Source organism: Rhinopithecus bieti, unplaced genomic scaffold (assembly GCF_001698545.2).
Source record: "Rhinopithecus bieti isolate Rb0 unplaced genomic scaffold, ASM169854v2 scaffold_2339, whole genome shotgun sequence".
NCBI lineage: Eukaryota > Metazoa > Chordata > Mammalia > Primates > Cercopithecidae > Rhinopithecus > Rhinopithecus bieti.
The window spans coordinates 1,964,708-1,984,402 of record NW_016803819.1 but is presented as its reverse complement, the minus strand read 5'-3'; the positions used below and the strand labels follow the sequence as shown (position 1 = coordinate 1,984,402).

Below are 19,695 nucleotides of genomic sequence, written 5' to 3'. Positions count from 1 at the left end.
TTTGTAGATGCCCTGTTCAAATCCCACCTCTTCCAAAGTTCTTAATCACAAATCAAAATTTCTTCATTGGTATTTCTTGCATATTATGCTTCATTAACATTTCACAGTCTACCTTACATTTGACCTCTCTTCTACATTTGTCTTCTAGAAAGTAGTCTCCTAAAAGGCAGCAATTATGTCTTGAAGTGGATTTTTACTTGAAAGACAAGAGACAGAACACATCATCTCTATTTGGTGTATATGTGCAGAAGAAAATTAGAAAAAAGACCTTGGATGTCATGCAAGAAAGGTTGTCCAAGGAAAACTGTGTTATCTTTAAAGTCCTATAAGCACAAGTAGCCCATGTTCAGGAGAATGAGAGATCCATGCCCTGGCTGCTCAATAGATGGATACAACCGTTTCATTCATTGTGACAAGAAACTTCTGAAGAGCTCCCAGAGATCCTTTCCTCCTGGCATTCAGACCCTTGTGGAACCTCCTGCCCTTGGGTGTGGGGTGGACTTAGTGACTTGCTTTTAATTAATAGAATAAGGCAGAATTGATAAAACATCACTTCAGAGATTAGGTTATAAAGGACTGTGACTTCCATCTCGCTTGTTGTTTCCCTCCCTCCCTCTCTCTTTCTTTCTCTGGCCTTTCCTGCTTGCTCACTCCGATGATGCAATCTGCAAGCCTTAAGCTATTCTATAGAAAGACCCACATGGCAAGTAACCAAGGATGGCTTTGGCCAACAGCCTGTGAGGAACTGAATCCTGCCAATATCCACGAGTAAGCTTAGAAGCGGAAGTTCTAGGCTCCCCACTCTGGCCTGGAAATGATACTGACCAACACCCTGAATGCAGCCTTGTGAGGGACCCTGAACCACAGACCCAGCTAAGCCTTGCTCATATTCCTGACCCATGAGAACTAGGAGATAATAAATGTTGTTGTTTTAAGCCACTAAGTTCTGGGGTAATTTGTTATACAGCAATTGATAACTAAAACTCTCACCAAATAAGAAAACTACAAGATGAGTGGAGGGACAAAAAATTCTCATTAAGTCTTCCCAAATACCCACAAAAGATGTGCAAGGGGACTAACTTGTTGGTCTGATCCAAGCACATCAGTAACAACCAAAAGCCAGCCTGCTCCAGTGGGCATCAGAACTCCCCTTCACCCGGTCCAACCTACACTGGAGAATTGCTCTCGCCATCTGACACACTTTTATCACTGTATTCACGATGTGGTCAAGACTTTTGGTTTAGGTCACGAATCATCTGTTGCCCTGGTTTCCAAGCGTGACGTACAAAGTGAGAGATAAATGTTACTTTCGAATGTTACTCAAATGTTACCTTCACTCGGGAAGAGCCTTAAATACGTTTCTGAGGTGTTGGGATTTTATTCCACATTCAGTAGGGAGCCATATAAAATTATGAGATGAGGGACACAAGATGACCTGTACTTTTTTTACAAGCTAACTGTGAAGGCTGTTTCAACCAGCAGCATACAAGCTCTATCAACCTGGGAGGCGGTAAATAAACTTAGATTCCACAAGTTCACATTCCACCTTTCAATTGAACGCAGGTGGAATGCACCAAAGACCTTGTGTGTTTTGCTGTTTTTCCCTGCAGTGTGTAGTCTTTCACAGCTAAACCTACTAAAATGCTAACCACCACTCCTACGTTGGCTTGGCATTGGCATCAAACTTGAGAGCAGCAAATTGAGCATTCCCTCTGTGTGTGGTGTGGGAATGCAACCGAGGTTTCTCATACTGTGCCAGGGATGAGGATAAAGGAAAGTGTGTCATTAAATTCCATTTTGGCTGAGAAACTTCACAATGTCTATTCATTTCCCTCAGTGAAATATGCCTCCTTCACACAGAACATCACTTGGCTACCAGTTTTTACTTGTTCCCCTAAGGAAGGGGAGGATGACCCCTAGAGACTCCGGGTCGTACCATGCTACTACTACAGAGAACACAGGGTAGCAGGAAAAACACATGAGAGTTTTTATTCGAAGCTCTTCCTTCTCCCCTACCGATGAATGAGAATTCTGTCTTCCTGTCTCTGAGTCTTTGTTGTCCAGAATCAGAATCAGGGGCAAAAGGAGCCGAGTCTAGCTGGATTGATTTACACTGGAAAGGGCTAACCATTAGTCATAGCACACAAAAGGGTAAGAAGCAAGGAAGGCAAGAACTAGCACAGTGTGAGGCTCAAAGATTTGAGGTCACTGGGGTACAGAGAGGTTTTGGAGGGTTTGTAAGTATAAGGGGTGTGTGTGTGTGTGTGTGTGTGTGTGAAAGAGACAGAGAATGAGTGTAGAAGAGAAAGAGAGAGAGGAGAGCACTTTAGGAAATTCTGTTGCATATTATGAATGAAATCACTCTGACTTTTTTTTTAAAGATTCCATTAAAGAATTCTAAAGCTTTCCTATGATCACTTGTTAGATGTGGCCACATGAAGCCCGATTTGATAGTGGACATGGTAGAAATATTACATGGAGCAGTGCCTTTTCAAAAGGCCACCTCCTGAATTTGGTTGAATTAGTAAATTTTAAATGAGAGAGTCTGTTTTCTAACAACTTAGGTCTCCTTAGAGGTTGATGTCTCCAAACAAATTTTCTGAAAGTGTTGAGATTCAATTCTATATCCTAAGGTCTAATGGAGAGAGTGTAACACAATGGAAAAGGCACAGACACAGAGCTAGACAAACCCAGGTTCAAGTACCAAGTCTGCCTCTTATTAGTTGGAAAGCTTGTGACATTTCTTTGAACTTTAGAGTAAAGGTACAGCAATAATGACATCGCAAGTGTGTTGTTGTTTTTTTTTTTTTTTTTTGAGACGGAGTCTCGCTCTGTCGCCCAGGCTGGAGTGCAGTGGCATGATCTCGGCTCACTGCAAGCTCCGCCTCCCGGGTTCACGCCATTCTCCTGCCTCAGCCTCCTGAGTAGCTGGGACTACAGGCGCCCGCCACCGCGCCTGGCTAATTTTTTGTATTTTAGTAGAGATGGGGTTTCACCATGGTCTCGATCTCCTGACCTTGTGATCCGCCCGTCTCGGCCTCCCAAAGTGCTGGGATTACAGGAGTGAGCCACCACGCCTGGCCAATCGCAAGTGTGTTGTAAAGATTAGGAAGGATGATCTAGCACTGCACCTGGGGCGGAGTAGGAATGTGATACGTGATGGTTATCACTGTGGTAACTTTCACCTCTAACCTCCCTCTTGCCTGCCTTGCCTTCCTCCTGGCCAGACAAAAAGACTTTTTTTTTTTTTTTTTGAGACAGAGTTTCGCTCTTGTAACCCCGGCTGGAGTGCAATGGCACAATCTTGGCTCACTTCCTGGGTTCAAACAATTCTCCTGCCTCAGCCTCCTGAGTAGCTGGGATTACAGGCGCACACCACCATGTCTGGCTAATTTTTGTATTTTTAGTAGAGACAAGGTTTCACCATGTTGGCCAGGCTAATCTCAAACTCCTGGCCTCAGGTGATCTGCATACTTTGGCCTCCCAAAGTGCTGGGATTACAGGCATGAGTCACCATGCCTGGCCGAAAAACAACAGTTTTAACTGGAGGAGAGACAGAGCCCGGAGAACAGAACTTTAAGCAGTTTTTTCTAAGGTAATCTATATATCTTTATCTATAAGATAAACCATTGGAGGGAAGGTAAAAGTTCTAGAACTTCTAAAGGAAGTTGTAAGAATATAAACTAAAAGAGAAGACATTGATCAGGATGAGTTGAGGCACACCAGAGCTAATTCTTAGGTAGGATTTGCAGGAAACCTTTCTTGATAGTTAGACATCCAAAGCACCGAGGACCCCAATTTATTGCATTGTTATCTTCCTAAAAAGATGAAGTCTGCATAAAGGCTTTTCACTCATACTACTCAGGTTAACAGTCTTGTATGTCTAGTTTTGTCCAAAACAATATTTTTATTCTTCTCATAATGTGGAAATCTCTACAGCTCTTTCATCACTTCCCCTACTCTGATCTCACTCAACGAAATGGCAACTGTTCTGATGTCAGTTTCATAAAATAAAGCAGATAACTTTGGAAAGCTTCCTAAAGTCTAAAGAACGTATGGAAACACATTTTTATCCATGGCAGGAAGCTCTAACCATATATGAAATCTTATCTTTGATTAGAGAAAAGTACATCCTTTGCCCCAAAATGCATTTCTGAGTGGGTTAGGGTACTGAATGGTAAGATCATCTGACCACTCACATTCCTGCTTATCCTTCTGACCTTCAACTAGTGTCAAATTTCCATCATTCATCAGGCTAAAAAGTGATATGTGAGCTCAGAAAGATAATTTGTAGGTATTGGCCAACAGAAAGAAAAAAAAAGAGATGAATTTAAAAAGTGAGTTTTGCCTTCCTCTCTTTTTCAAAAAAGGTGAAATAATCTGTCATTAAAATGTGTCCCATCTTCAACTGGGAACACTGGATATGTAATAAGCAAGGAGAGGGGTGGCCAGGGCTCGGGATCCATCTCATCTTTTACTGTTTGTCTAACGGGGGGCAAATAACTTCCCTTTATGGACCCACATGTCCTCATCTGTAAAACAAACACATCTAAGATGTCCTTCTAAGATACATCTAAGAAGTAAAATTGTCTTTTCCTCAGATCACTTTTATCCTCATAGACCCATGGAAAAATCAAACAGTATTTTATGACAACTCTAAGAAGGTTCAGCACTCAGGGACAGAATCCACAAATACCATCTATTTCCAATTATACTTCACATGTGCATATGTGCACACACGATGGCTGTCACAATTCAAATCTGTGCAAGAAAAAGCTTAATCCCCAAACTCCAATAAACATATGTAGATTTACAAAGGCAAAGATTTCATACATTCACGGCTTTTGCACAAAACCCAAAGCTCCTGGGATGAAACAACATTTAGCATGATCTCTAATGACCACTAAATTGAGTTTCAAGATGTGGCTCCATTGTACAAAACTGACGAGCTAGCAGACTGAAGTGCAGCGTTTTTAAAAACTTTGGTATGCCAAGACCTAAATTTGAGGACTTTCTCTTTGGCAGCAGCAAACAGTATCACTAACACCTAAAAGAGAATGCAAGCATCTGCAGGCAGTCACCACACGGCTTCATATGTCAGCAATCGTTAGAGAAGAAATGCAGACCCAGATCCAGTGTCTTTGCATTCTTGCCAGGAAATGATTTTCAACTACTTTGTTTTAACACCTTCACCCCTGAATTCTTTGTAACCACAGCTTAACTCAGGGGCTAAAATACACCTATTCATGCCTTTGTAAATCTACATATGTTTATAATTTGAGATTGCTATGTGAAAACACACTTTTCTATTTATCTTCAAGTCAAGCAGCTGGGCCACCTTAATGGACTGGCTTCTCAACACTAGCCCATTAAGACACACGGGCATGGGTTCCAGGCATAGAAACCCTCTGGCCACATTTCTCAGATCTCTATGGCCCCTGCTACTACAGACTTCTTGATGGTCAGTGGCCTGTCAACCCCTGACAAAGTTAAAAATCCAATCTGATGTATTCAGAAGCATTTCAGGGATTTTTCTACCTGCCCTTTCCTGACTGTCTTGAATATTAGGAAGAAGAAAATATTGTTTGAAAAATGCCCTCACACAAAGGCTGCATCTCTACTAACAAGATGATCTCTGCCATCTTCAAATCTATTACTTGAGGTTCCCTATGTCTCACCTGACAATAACAGATTTAATGTATTTTAATCCTCAACTTTTTATATTGAAAGACTTCAAACGTACCAAAAGGTTGCAAGAATAGTACCATGACCCCGTACACCCTTTATCTAGAGACAGTATTTTGCCATATTTCCACCCTTCTTCCCTTCCTTCCTCCCTCCCTTCCTTCCTTTCTTTCCTTCCTTCCCTCTTATCTCTATGTGTATATGAAATTATATATTATGTACCCAGAATTTTTTTGCTAAACATATTCAGGATTGGTTGTATACATCAAGACATTTCATCTCAGAATACTCCAGCATATATATTTGCTGTCTAAGATCAAGAGTATTCTCCTATATACACAGAGACAACTATCACATACAGGAAATATAACACTGAGAGAATACTATTATCTAATACTCAATTTATACTTAAATTTCCCCAATTGTCTCAGTAATGTCTATTATAGTTGCTTTTTCCCAATTAAGGATCATGCACTGCATGAGGCTGTCATATTTCTTTAGTCATCTTTAATCTACAACAGTTGTTCAGCCTTTTGGGAATGGGGCAGTATTTTTAATGATGCTGACAGTGGTGAAGAGGACAGGCCAGCTGTTTTGCAGTATGTCCCTGAATGTAGATTTGTCAGATTGTTTCCTGAGAACTGTTGTGATTTCTTAGTGCATCGCCAGGACATCTAACATCATTCGGACCCATTATAGATATCAGTAAGTTTGATCATGGCCAACTACTTAAAGACATAGTGTCTTAACATGAATATGAAACCATTTACAGGCCTTTAATTTCAAACTGTTAACCATAGTTATTCAAAATCTTACTTTCCAAAATATATTTCAAAACAGAGCTGACTTTTTTGTCTCTCAAGTATTAACTCATTTTCTCCTATACCAGGGGATACTCTCTGTATTCTATAATAAAAGACCATAATGGACTATAAATACTAAAGGTTTTACAAAGGAGGCTGTTTTGTGTTAGATCTGTAGTTTTATTTAATTTTTTATTTTTTAACTTAAAAGATGTGTTAGTCTGTGTTAGATCTTGATAGACAAATATAATTTTGTCAAAAGAGCAGGGGAAAACATTCAATGAATAACACACACCACAAGAAAAGGCGTCATTCATGGGAGTGAAGAGTGTGGAACTGTGAGTCAACTATTATAGTCCAGGCAAGAGATGAGGATGGCCTGCTCTGGGGCAGTGGCCAAGGAAATGCAGACAAGTAGACAGATGGGAAAATTATTTGATAGCTGAACTGGTGCGACTGCATGTCTATGATGCCTTCACTGACATTGGGAAATAGGTGCACGGGACTGGTCATTCAAGTCTCATTTGAATATATGTTAAGTTTGAGGTGCTTGTAGGAAATCCAGATGGAACTGTCCAGTAGACAGAATACCAGGTCTGGAGTTCAGGAGAGAGTACTTGATGAGAAATGCTGCTTTCGGTCCATATCATGGAGAGCTGAAGTCATGGACACAGACAAGAACATGAGCATAGAAAGGGAGGCACAGGCATGACGTGAGAACCCTGGAAGTACATGAACATAACAGGGGGTTGTGGGTTGGCAATCTGTTTCCCACCAGGGCCACAACTAGTGCTCTGCTTTTTGTGGAAATGTTGATCTGAAGGCAAATGGAGCAAAGGAAAAGAGTTTGACCAGATTTGTAGATTCAGAAGTCACTAGTGAATGGGTAGTAGGTGACTTAAGAAAGTACAAACCACTGCTCAGTGAAATTAAAAGAGGACACAACAAATGGAAAGAAACATACCATGCTCATGGATAGGGCGGAGAGATCAATATCGTGAAAATGGCCGACTCCAACCGCTTATTCATATAAAAAAATACACACCCCATGCCATCCGGAGGTGCAGAGCGTGCGCGAGTGTCGAAGAAAGAGAAACCGCCCTTCCTCATAGTCATATCGCCGCCAAACGCAAGGGAAGAGAGAGCCGCCCCCGCGCATTGCCAATGACAATCCTCAGTCAAAAAGGTACAAAGTCTGTTAGGCGTCGATTCGCTTACCTGACTTCAAACTTTATACCTCAAGGCTTATATATGATAACCAAATTATCACATCGGTACTGGGTACCGTAAGGAGACAGAGATTATAGACCAATGGCACAGCAACAGAGTCCTCAGAAATACATACCCCGCGAGGCGCGGGCTCTCCAGTCCACTCTCCGCCTCCTTGACAACCTGAGAGAAACAAGAAATGGGACCACCGCGATTCCCTTGTATTTAATAAATGGCCCCGGTGCTGGGCCCAATTGTGGTCCGCCCAGGAGAAGTAGGAAAGCTGAACTGGATCCTTTCCTTTACCCCCCTTATACAAAGATTAATTCAAGATGGTTGAGACTTAAATGTTAGACCGTAATACCATAAAACCTAGAAGATAAATCTAGTAGTACGCATTCAGGACATAGGTCTGGGCAGAACGCGCCTTCATGTCTTAAGACACCAAAACACGGCAGCAAAAGCAAATTGACAAATGGATCTAATTAAACTAAAGAGCTTTCTGCACAGCAAGAAACTACCATCAGACGTGGACAACAGGCAACCTACAGCGAATGGAGAAAAATTGTTTGCAAGGACCTACTCATCTGACAAAGGGTCTAATATCCAGAATCTACAAAGAACTCAAACAATATACAAGAAAAAAACAACCCATCAAAAGTGGGCAAAGGATATGAACAGGACATTTCTCAAAAAAGACATTCATACAGCCAACAGACACATGAAAAAAGCTCATCATCACTCGCCATCACGCGAGAAATGGCAAATCAAAACCACAATGAGATACCAGATCTCACACCAGTTAGAATGGCATCATTAATAAGTCAGAAACAACAGTTGTTGGAGAGGATTGTGGAGAAATAGGAACACTTTTACACTGTGGTGGGGATTGTAAACTAGTTCAACCATTATGAAAACAGTATGGCAATGTCCTCAAGGGAGTCTAGAACTAGATGTACCATATGACCCAGCCATCCCACTACTGGGTATATACCAAAAGGATTTATAAATTATGTTCTACTACAAAGACAATGTACACGTATGTTTATTGCGGCCTATGCAAATAGCAAAGGACTTGGAACTCAACCAGAATGGGCCATCTGTGACAGACTGGGATTAAGAATAATGTGTCACATATACACCATGGATACTATGCAGCCATAAAAAAAGGATGAGTTTGCGTCCTTTGTAGGGACATTGGATGCAGCTGGAAACCATCATTCTTAGCAAAATTATCACAAAGAACAGAAAACCAAACACCAGCATGTTCTCACTCGGTAGGTGAAACTGAACAGTGAGATCACTTGGACTCGAGAAGGGAACATTTCACACACTCGGGGCTAGCCATGGGGAGGGGGGAAGCTGGGGGGAGGGAATTGCTTGGGAGATTATACATGGATATAATGATGAATTGATGCGGTGCTGACGAGTTGATGGGTGCAGCAACACCAACAGGCCCACAAGTATACATATGTAACAAACCGCACGTTATGCACATGTACCCTAGACTTAAAGTATAATTAAAAAAAAAAAAAGGAAAGTATTTTTTTTTTGGACCTAAGATGTAATAAATTAGAATAAAATACTGAACTTGATACAGGCGTGCGAAAGGTAAGGCTAGGGGACGGTGTTCACTGAAAAAGGCAAAAAAAAAAAAAACCCAATAGCAAGGACAAAGTGTGAAAAGGAAATCCAAATGGAAAAAGAAAGTAGAGGAATACTAGTCAAGAACATAAATAGAAGGAAAGATGAGGTCACCTTGCCTTCTTGTATCAAGTTGCCTGAATGCTCCAAGACAGAGGCAATATGTGAGAAACAACATTCGATCTGTGACAGGAAGTAATATAAAGACAAATGCATGTGCCACTAAGAGTTAATTTTACTAAAATTATTTATGATTTCCATTTTAAATTGAGGTTTCGAAACCCTTTTCTCTTTAGCTACTGAACTGGGAGCGACTTGTTTCTCCTCATCTGGATCTTCCTGGGGCCTTCCTTAGTTTTATGCTGCAAATTTTGCTTCTATAACATTAAACCCCAGAGCTCCAAGGTCCAAAGTTGCCATAGGCTTAGGGACAGATATTCATCAGGATCATTAAGACCTTGGCTTTAACATTTAGAAGAGGTGAATTTACTAAATGTTTTAAAATAATTGATATATGTATACATTAATATATAATACTCATATATTATTTATTTTATGGAACTATTCAAATATATTCCTTCCAAATATATGTATCTATCTCAATATTAACTTACTTGGTTACATGATTCTGAAGAACAAAATTAGAAGGATTTTTAACGACTAATCACCAGTTCACTACCAATCAATATGGGGAATAAAATGTATCTGCAGAAATGGCAGTTCTTCAAGAAAACATCTATTTCATTCAATTTGCTGAAACCATGTACCTTCCTCCAAGGACCCCTCACAGTTCTCAAACACAATTGGTTTTTTGTCACATCTAATTTCAATTAGTCATCGTGATATGGCTAAGAAGCTTTTTAACAACAATCAGTAAGGTCTATGTAGGATCCTGCTTAAATTCTTGACATTCTTCTCATTGCTTTCTGCAAAACCACATGCGCAGAAGGCGATCACAATGGAAACAATCAGTGAGTCATTACCAAGCTATATACTTCCTCAGCTCTCTCTCTCTGTGTGCGTGTGTGTGCACGCGCACACACACATATGCCAATTCCTTCCGAAACTAAGACTTGATTGTCTTCCTGATCTTTTACTTCTTTCCTTTTTCTACACAAAGGCAACATCGATGAAGCAATTAAAATTAGTTGCCAAGAATTATAAGACATATCACTGCAAGAAAAAAATATTCTGCTTCTAACCACATATGAACATGTAAGTTTTAGATTTTATGTGGATAAGTTCAGAAGGGCAAGGATTCTGTTTAAACAGTTTTTCCAGATGATGTCAGACCACCTTAGTGTCCCAGGATGTCTTCAGAATAGTTGGTCTACAATTGAGGTATTTAAACCCAAGTAGATTATAATGTTGAAAACAGCAATTTATTACGACATTATTGTTTTCTCTTAAAATTCTCTTTCTCTCTACCTCCTCTACCCTCCATTCTAGGGGAACGCAGTGATGAACTGAAATGAGAAAATGTAATTAAAATCACATTCCTCCCCCAAGGGTCAACCTAATTATCAGCCTCTCACCCCAAAACAAATTTAGCTCTTTGAGAATGAAGGTCCTTATCACTCATGGAAAAAACACCAACAAAGATTAACATGCCATTTAGGCATGACTGCAATCTTTCATTTTAAGTGACCTCTTCGTTTAATGGATTCAATGCGTTCTCATTCAAGTGGAATATATATTGTGGGAGAGAACTGTAATAAATGGTACTGTCATGACCCCTAGGTTAGAGCAAAGGAATATAGGAAAATAAATCTCAATTCCACATACTCACCAGTCCTGCAATGGGGGTAGGCAATCTATTGATCTTTTTAACAAGTCCTGGCTTTATAGCATTCAGCAACCTGTCATGAAAAAGGCAGAATGTCAAGTGAGACATAAAGCAAGATGGATCACACAAATCACCTTTATCCAGGGCTACAGCTAAATTGCTGGATAGGAAAAGCAGTGAATTCAAAGCATGTAGTAAATCTCAATAATCTATCAGCTTTCATGCATATAAGTGAAGAGCTTTGTCAATATCAAGTTGGTCCATGGCAGGTGAAGTTTTAGAATTTAGAAATGTTGAGAGAGGAGAAAGGGTAGAGACTGAAGAGGGCTTCAAGGAAAAGGACAAGGGGGAGAGCTGGATTGAGGTTGTGAGGGAATTATCTGGAACTGGAGCCAGGTATTACAACTCAGGTAAAGCTTGTTGCCAATTTTCCTGGCTAAGACAGGGATCTCTCCAGGGATGCACTAAATTCAAAGACCAGTATCTATCTTTACAAATGATTTGCCAAGACAAATTCTAAGTTAGACCCTACTCGCTCTTTGAGGAGAGTGGCTTTTCCAAAATGGTTGAGCTTCACTTTAAAAAGGGAAGAATATGTTTAATAAGAGGTTAGCCAATCATATTCTGAAGATTTTAAACAAGGCTGACCAACAGTCCCTAGGTACAAAAGATATTTGAGCAAAAGATTTTCAGCTAATGATTGAAATTATATAACAATGGTTACACAAGCAAGGGAATGCAAGAGAAACAACTATCATTGCTTGTTTTCAGGACATAAAAATCCAGAGTGAACAGAAACAAGGAAAGCAACTTATAAAACTAAAATATGGTTAGCATCGGGGTAATTGGGTAAAGTGTAGCATTTGCAAAGTAGGTTATTCATAAATAAGTGATTGAAGGTAAGGGCCTGGAGAATGTAGAATATTATTTCCACATTCGGGAATCAGGCAATTAGGTAACTTAGAATACTGTGCAAAGAGAAACTTAGGGTAGGAGTGTATTATAATTGAGAGGTCAACAAACTACAATCCCTGGGCCAAATCTGGTCCAACACCTGTACTTATAAATAAAGTCTTACTGGAACAGGAATATAACCATCCTCATTCATTTACATATTGTCTATGGCTACTTTTGTGTTACAGCTGCAGAATTGAATAGTTACAATGGAGACCTGAGGGGCCACAAAGCATACAATCTTCACTATTTGGTGCTTTATGGAAAAAGTTTGCTGACCTCTGTTAAAATTCATGCAATCCAAGGTTATAACAAATTATAAAGAACCTATGCTTGCCAGATTTCTACAGATCAGTAACAAAAATTTTTCAAATGGTTTAATAGTCTTGAATTTAAACTATCTTTGACTTTGATACCACTATATATTTATATGTTGACAAATGTCCATACAGTGATTGTGACAGGATATTCCATTTTTGCATGCAAGATTAATTGGCTGCTCTCAGTAATTTTCACTGCAATTCCAACATGCTGCCACCAAGAGGCAGTACTCACAGTGCACAAGTGCTGTTTTGCCCACAGAGAGCCAAGCTGGCTGCTCTTTTCATGAATGCACTTATTTTTTAACCACAAATTTAACCTTTTAAAAATGCTTCTTTATAACTTATTTTTGAATTACTGGTGTCACCAGTTGGAAGGAATTTGTTCACTCTTCTCATTTTATAGTTCAGAAAACTGAGTCCTAGTGAAGTCTGAATTGAAGTCTAAGTGACTTCCCCAGAGCTGATTAGTAGCACACTCGGGCCTAGAACCCAAATTTCTTAGATCAATGCATTCTATCAGGTGGTGTAAATATCCCAAATCTCCTGGTTTAAAATACACAGATAGATATCTCCAAAGTCACATTTTTAAATGTACAAAATTCTTTTACTCACTACTTTTGCTTTTCTCAGATACATTGCGTTTCTTACTAGTTTTTAACAGTGTCATTTTAAACTGAATTTTAAGATAATATTTGTGTACAGCTGTTGACAATTCAAAAGCATCAAAAGGATATATAGTAAAATATCTTACTGTCACCTTTGTACCACAGGACTCCAGCCCACTCTCTGAAGGCAACCTGAAAGACTTTCCAGAGGAGAATTTATAAAAAAAAAATATATAGAATTTAAAAATATATGTGTGTAGCATATAGTACACACTGTCCTACACCTTGTTTTTCACTTAACAATGTATTTTGGAGGTTGAACAATTTACCTTGGAGACCCCTTATCCATACATATAGAGCTAGGCCATTTTCAATAGCTGTGGACCACTGATGACTACAGAGCTGGCAGATTAACCACTCTGTCTGATAGTTTTAGATTTTCCTAATAAGATGAAATACCATTGCTACCAGACAAAGATCTGAGCCTTGTTGTTAATTAGGCAAAGTAGAAAAAATAACAAAATGTCCCACCCCAAAATTCATTATTTAAAAATTATCTTTGAAAGAGGTATGCTTTTGTCCTTTATATCTAAGAACTATATTAATATTTTAGTAATCATGGCCCCAAAACTCCTTTTACATATATTTAGATTTTAAGCTGTTTTAATATTTCATGGTATTCATCCTTTGTAAAAATTACACTTACATAGCAGAATCTTCCCTATCACATAAAGGGAAAATTGGAAAAAATCAATCAATCAATCAACTGACCTACAACAATAGGCCTTACTTAAAAGAAGCAGAAACTATGATCTCTCTCACACTGTTTTACTGTAAATTAAAAAATAAAAAGCCATAATGTTCACTTTCAAGACTGAGACAGCTGTATTTTTTTTTCTGGTAAACATTGTTCCAATCCTGTGCTCTATTTATAATACACAACAATAAAAGATAACATTGAATTCACGTTGTTGAAATGTTCAACACCTGCTTATCTTGTATTTTGCGTTAAACCAAGGACATTTTTTGTGTAAGAGATTTTTTGAGTAAGAGTCAAGGATATTCACTTGCAATTTTATTAAAAACCACTATGCCGTCCTTTATAAGTTAAAATATAAATATTTTCAGTAAATACTTATTGATGGCATGCTTTAAAGTGATTATGCTGATCATGGTATGTTATATTTATGTAACTTCTAGGGTGCATTATTTCCCAAAAGTCCTGCCCTGTAGAGACAGGTCATGTATGTGTCCCACCATTTTTGTAGAAGAAAAAATGAACCCCAAACATTTCCCAGATTTCCCAGAGACACGCACAGCTAATCTGAAGCACAGCTGGGACAGTTTTCACCTCTTAGACCATTTTATATCACAGTTTGGTGCTTTAGAAAGTCCAACCTCAGTATGTGTCATCAAAGCATAATTCAAAACAAAACACAAAAATAAAAAACCCAAACAAATACTACCTAAATACAATGGGATAATATCAATACCAGGTGGGAATTAAAGGAAAATGGAAGACAGTGTCTGTTGGTGAAGTGTAGGACACATGGGATCCAAGTTCCCTCTACGGATGACCTGCAACCTCATCACCAGGAATTCCAGAGGAAAGGATGCTGTCATCCACTTGGAGGAATATCTCCACTCAGCAGAACCATATGCCAATTTCCTGCCTGTGGTTCCTAAAACATACAGCTAAAGGTCTTAACAGGTAGTCTGTTCTCTCTGTCTGGTAGGAGATCATCTTTGTATTCATTAAAAGATGAATTTTCTGGAAAATTAGCATAATCCTACACAACAAAACTATTAGGCATTTGTACCATCCCATGTCTTTTGTGCTAAATATACTCACAACTACAACAAAAATAAAGAAAATTTTAAAATGTCAAAATGTAAGAGCCAATGAGAAGAAACTATTTTAGATATTTACTTTTTATCCAATATCCTTGATCAAGTGCCTGCTATGTGTTGTCCACTATTCTAGGCACAGGAAGGGCAACAGTGAACAAGACAAGCAAAGTTCTTATTCTTTGGAATTTGTAATCTTGTTACAGTGAGTGGATGGGGCAGTAGGGGGAACAGAAAACAGGTAAATAAATTAGAAGAAAATTTCAGATAGCACACAAGTGCAGTAATAGGCCACGCAGTAGTACTCTAATTGTATGGTCTGAAGGCTGCTGGGAAGGTCACATTTAAGAAAAAAGTTGAATGATACAAAGGAATTAGCCAACGAGAGACTGGAGGACAAGAGTTCCAGGCAGATTGAACAGTCAGCAGAAAGGCTTTGAGGTAGGAGTGGGCTTGGTATATTCAAGAGACAACCAGAAGGCCAATGTAGCTGAGCAGAGTGAATAGAAGGAAGAGGTCTGGGACTAGAGGGCCACGGTGTAAGCAAAATCCAGGCCCAGGTAAGGCATCTGATTTTTTATCTTAAGTTCAATGCGAAGCATAAGAAGACTTGTAAAACAGAGACTGAGATAATCTGATTTATATTTTCAAAACATCACTGTTTGCAAATAGGTAAAAAAGTTACAACTATATGCATATAGAAAATTTCTGCTTATTAAAAATCATAGGTATCAGAGAGCATAGATAAAACATCACCAATAACTTACAACATTCAGCTTGATGAAGAGGAAGAGGCAGTGAATTTGGAGTCAGTAGCCTAGGTTTTAAAGTTGAATCCTACACATATTAGCTATGAGTTACTGAAAGGTTTCTTAATCAGGGTCTTCTCAGTTTTCCATTTCATAAAATGGGGATTTAAAATAAGCTTTGCCTCCCATTCAGGATTAGGGTGAGAATCCAGTGGGGTGACGTCTGTTGCTAGCATTTGATAAATGGAAACTTGCAAATTCATTCACTTCCTATACTGAGCATTTCCCTTTTTGCTAGGTAACTGCAAGCTATGTTAGTTTCAATGTTCCTATTAGCCAGTTGCTAAAAACCAAAATAAAAATAAGTTTTGCTTGTTCTCTTTCTCTGGCCACCTTTAGATAAAAATCTCACGTAAATGAATCAAGTCAACAAATGTCTATAGCTTGCCCAGCATACAGCGGGTGAGAAACAGCTAGAAACAGGAAGAAAAGCTATGATCTTGGATAATCCTTAATTATGAAACAAGTTAATGGCACTGAGAGTAATCAAAAATAAATGTTAATTTTATGACAAAAATGAAATGGTGTCTACTAAACTTTTACATTCTAAATCTGAAACACACTGCAACCCATTTCAAGTAAGCCTACACCATATGTTCTTTCATGTACTCAGCAAGCATTTATTGGGTATGCATGATGTCTGGTCTGAAGCTGGGTTCTGGGAATACAAAGAAAGGCAGGGAAAACCCTAGGTCTCCCCCTCGTGGGGCACACTCACTAGTGGATTAAAAACCCACAGGAAGAACAGAACGGTGCACATACGTGTCTCACTGTCATACATCCTAATGCATGGCCATCTTAATTTTTGAGAAGCTGAATTAAAGATATGCTTTGCACACATTCTATAGAACACAGTTCTTAAAAGATTAAGAAACAATTGTTCAAATGGAATGCTGCACACGTAGGTTTACTGCAGCACTATTTACAATAGCAAAGACTTGGAACCAACCCAAATGCCCATCAATGATAGACTGGATAAAGAAAATGTGGCACATATACACCATGGAATACTGTGCAGCCGTAAAAAAGAATGTGTTCATGTCCTTTGCAGGGACATGGATGAAGCTGTAAACCATCATCCTCACCAAACTAACATAGGAAGAGAAAACCAAACACCGCATGTTCTCACTTACAAGTGGGAGCTGAACAATGAGAACACATGGACACAGGAAGGGGAACGCCACACACCAGGGGCTGTCAAGGGGTGGGGGGCAAGAAGAGGGAGAGCATTAGGACAAATACCTAATGCATTTGGGGCTTAAAACCTAGATGACGGGTTAATAGGTGCAGCAAACCACCATGGCACATGTATACCTATGTAATGAACCTGCACGTTCTGCACATGTATCCCAGAACTTAAAGTAAATTAACAACAACAAAAAAGAAACAATTGTTGAGACACCCAGGAATGATGCTAATGTTCCGATTCAACCACAGACTGTATTTAATAACTCTTTGCACCCCTAATATCCAGCATGTGGTAGTCTCTCAATCATCATTTTACGATTATGAAATACAAAGTGAAGACTTTGTTTCTACCTGCAACTTAAAAAACAAACAAACAAACAAACAACCTCAAAGCCCTACTCTGGAAGAGAGAGGTTCTGTTTCAGACAGACTCTTCCAACAGCCCATATAGTAGACCTTCAAGGAGCACAGCACTAAGAATAGTGCTACAAAATGGTACCTTATGAGACCATCTAGACATTAGGAATTATAGCAATGGGCAGCTTATATGTTACCGGACTTTAATGTGAACATTAAATGTAAAATTCTGAAAGCACTGCAAATTTAAAAAGGATTGAGCTTACTCTGTAAGTTATTCAGCTCAGAAATTTAATTCTAATAATTATCCTAGAATTTCGGGAAGAACAGAAGAGCTACCTAAATCTTAACTACAAGGTTGGAAAGTTCATGCTTAATCTCATAGGAAATCATTTTATTCTTTGCAACAAGAGATTACATCATCATCTCATTAGCTTGGTTTGTACAGCTGCAATAGGCAACTGTGATCACAAAATCACCCACTTTGTGTCCCTTTTAATTTGGCTCAATAGTATTTTTCTATGTGGTTTCCTTGATCACTTTCTGGGTTTGACTATGTACCCTGGATGAAAGTATATGCACTTTCATTTAACATAACATGGCATAAGCATGAGATCAATTTAACCTTGACCATAAACCTGTTACAGATGTCATTTTAAAAGATTTCTTTCTGGAGTTGTCCAGGCAAAACCAGGAAAATTAACAAATCCTCTGAGATCAAGAAAATCTGACTAAAATATAGGGAAAAGTGAAACATGAAACAAAGAGGAGTTTCAAATGAACAAGAGTGTTGGAATGCAAGCTGCCATCAATATCTACCAAATGCTTGTGGGGTGCTATGCACGGTTCAGAATGTGTAAAATGTAGGTCACACTTAAGCCACTTGCCTGGAGCACACGTAAGAAGAGATCATAGGAGCTTTAGAAGGTTTTTGTAGATTTCGAATTCCAAGAAGTTGGGCCTGACCCCGTGAGTTTCTAGGGCTCCGCAGTGCTATTAGTATTCTAACACAGCACCTGTGACAGAGACTGCTCACCATACTTATCTTCCTGCTGTCTCGGGCACACACTGGACTTTATTGTCCAGCATCCTTTGCAATTTGCTGTGGCTATATAATAGAGTGCTGGCCAATGGAGCACAGGTAGAAGTAATTGTATCACATGTAGGCCTGGCCCTAAAAACCCTCTCAAACAATTCTCCATTCTCTCTCCTCCACATTTACTAGTTAGAGTTTGACATCTGGAAGTCCTCGGAAGTTGTGTGTTGAAGATGGAGTCTGTATTAGCTGGTGTCCCTAAATAACTGCCTAAAGCAGAGTTGTCTCCATCCTTCCCTGTTGCCAACATTAGGCCATACAAGAGTGGAAATACATTTCCACAGTGTTAAACCACTGAGATTTAGGGGTTTATTACTTACAGCACCCAGCGCTATCTTGACTGTTATACCTCTGCAGGAGGCCTTTGCCCAGGTAAACTGTACCCAAGAAAATCCTGTTCCAGAATGTGAAGTTTAACACCTGGGCACATACTTTCCTCTGGATCTTGCCGGGATGGCAGCAGAAGGAAGAAGAGCTAAAATTTGGGATACTGTAAACAAATGGACCCATTTTCCCACATTTTCTAGGGGAAAAAATAAAACCTCTTCTTGCCTGTCACATCCCACTTAATACTAAAATACTAACACTAATAAAATCATCCATACTATAAGCATGGGAAGGAACAGACAGCAATTATTTGAATATCTTCAGAGTGCTTTGATCCATTTCCCATCGCTTTTATAGTCCATCCTTTGCATAACTATTCCTGTTGTCTGGAAAGTATGGACTTTGGGAACTACAAAAGGCATAAAAATAAAATCAGATAATCTAGATAAGGAGTAAAGGAACTGTCCCCGGGAGGTGAAGGCACATGTCTGAGGTCAGAGGTCCTAAGCAGTAGAGTTGGGATTATAAACTCGAGTTTCTAAATCTGAAAAGAGTGCTTTTCTATGATGCTTCACTTTCTGCATTTCTACAGATAATCTCTAGCCACCAGTCTCTGCCACCCTAATCCATAGGCCCACTGCACCCAAACTGACCACTGCTAAAACCTGGCTCTAGCCAGGCTCCTTCCCTCTTCCAAGGACTTCCAGGCACCCAAGTGCCACAGGATGCCCTTCAAATGCCTTCACCTGGTAATCAAGCCCAATCACCCCCAAACTGCCTTTCCCACTCAAGACTCTCCCTGCTTTTATAAGCTACAAGCTTAGGATGACACACATGATCAATGCACCATGAAAGCTGCCAACACATGAAAAGAACTTAGTATAACTAAATAAAATGGAGACTAAAGTTACTCTGACATAGGCAATGATATGTGCAATCATCATTGTGCTATGTAGTAATTATGTTTAAATGATTGTAATTAGTATTTCCTTTGCACAGCTAAAACCTAGTTATTGCTAGGTTTGCTATCAAGAGGGTGGAGAGAAAACTCAGAAGGTGAA

The 19,695-nt window shown here is 39.2% G+C and overlaps 1 protein-coding gene across 13 annotated transcripts in view; it reads right to left on the bottom strand.

Annotated features, from left to right (window-relative positions):
* The window catches only part of LIMCH1 (LIM and calponin homology domains 1), a 219,993-nt gene that overhangs the window by 178,515 nt on the left and 21,783 nt on the right, over positions 1-19,695 (bottom strand). For all 13 annotated transcript variants that reach the window (XM_017854638.1, XM_017854646.1, XM_017854651.1 and 10 more), the window contains exon 2: positions 11,131-11,200. The gene's annotated coding sequence lies outside the window, so the exon portion shown is untranslated. The remainder of the gene's footprint in view (positions 1-11,130; positions 11,201-19,695) is intronic.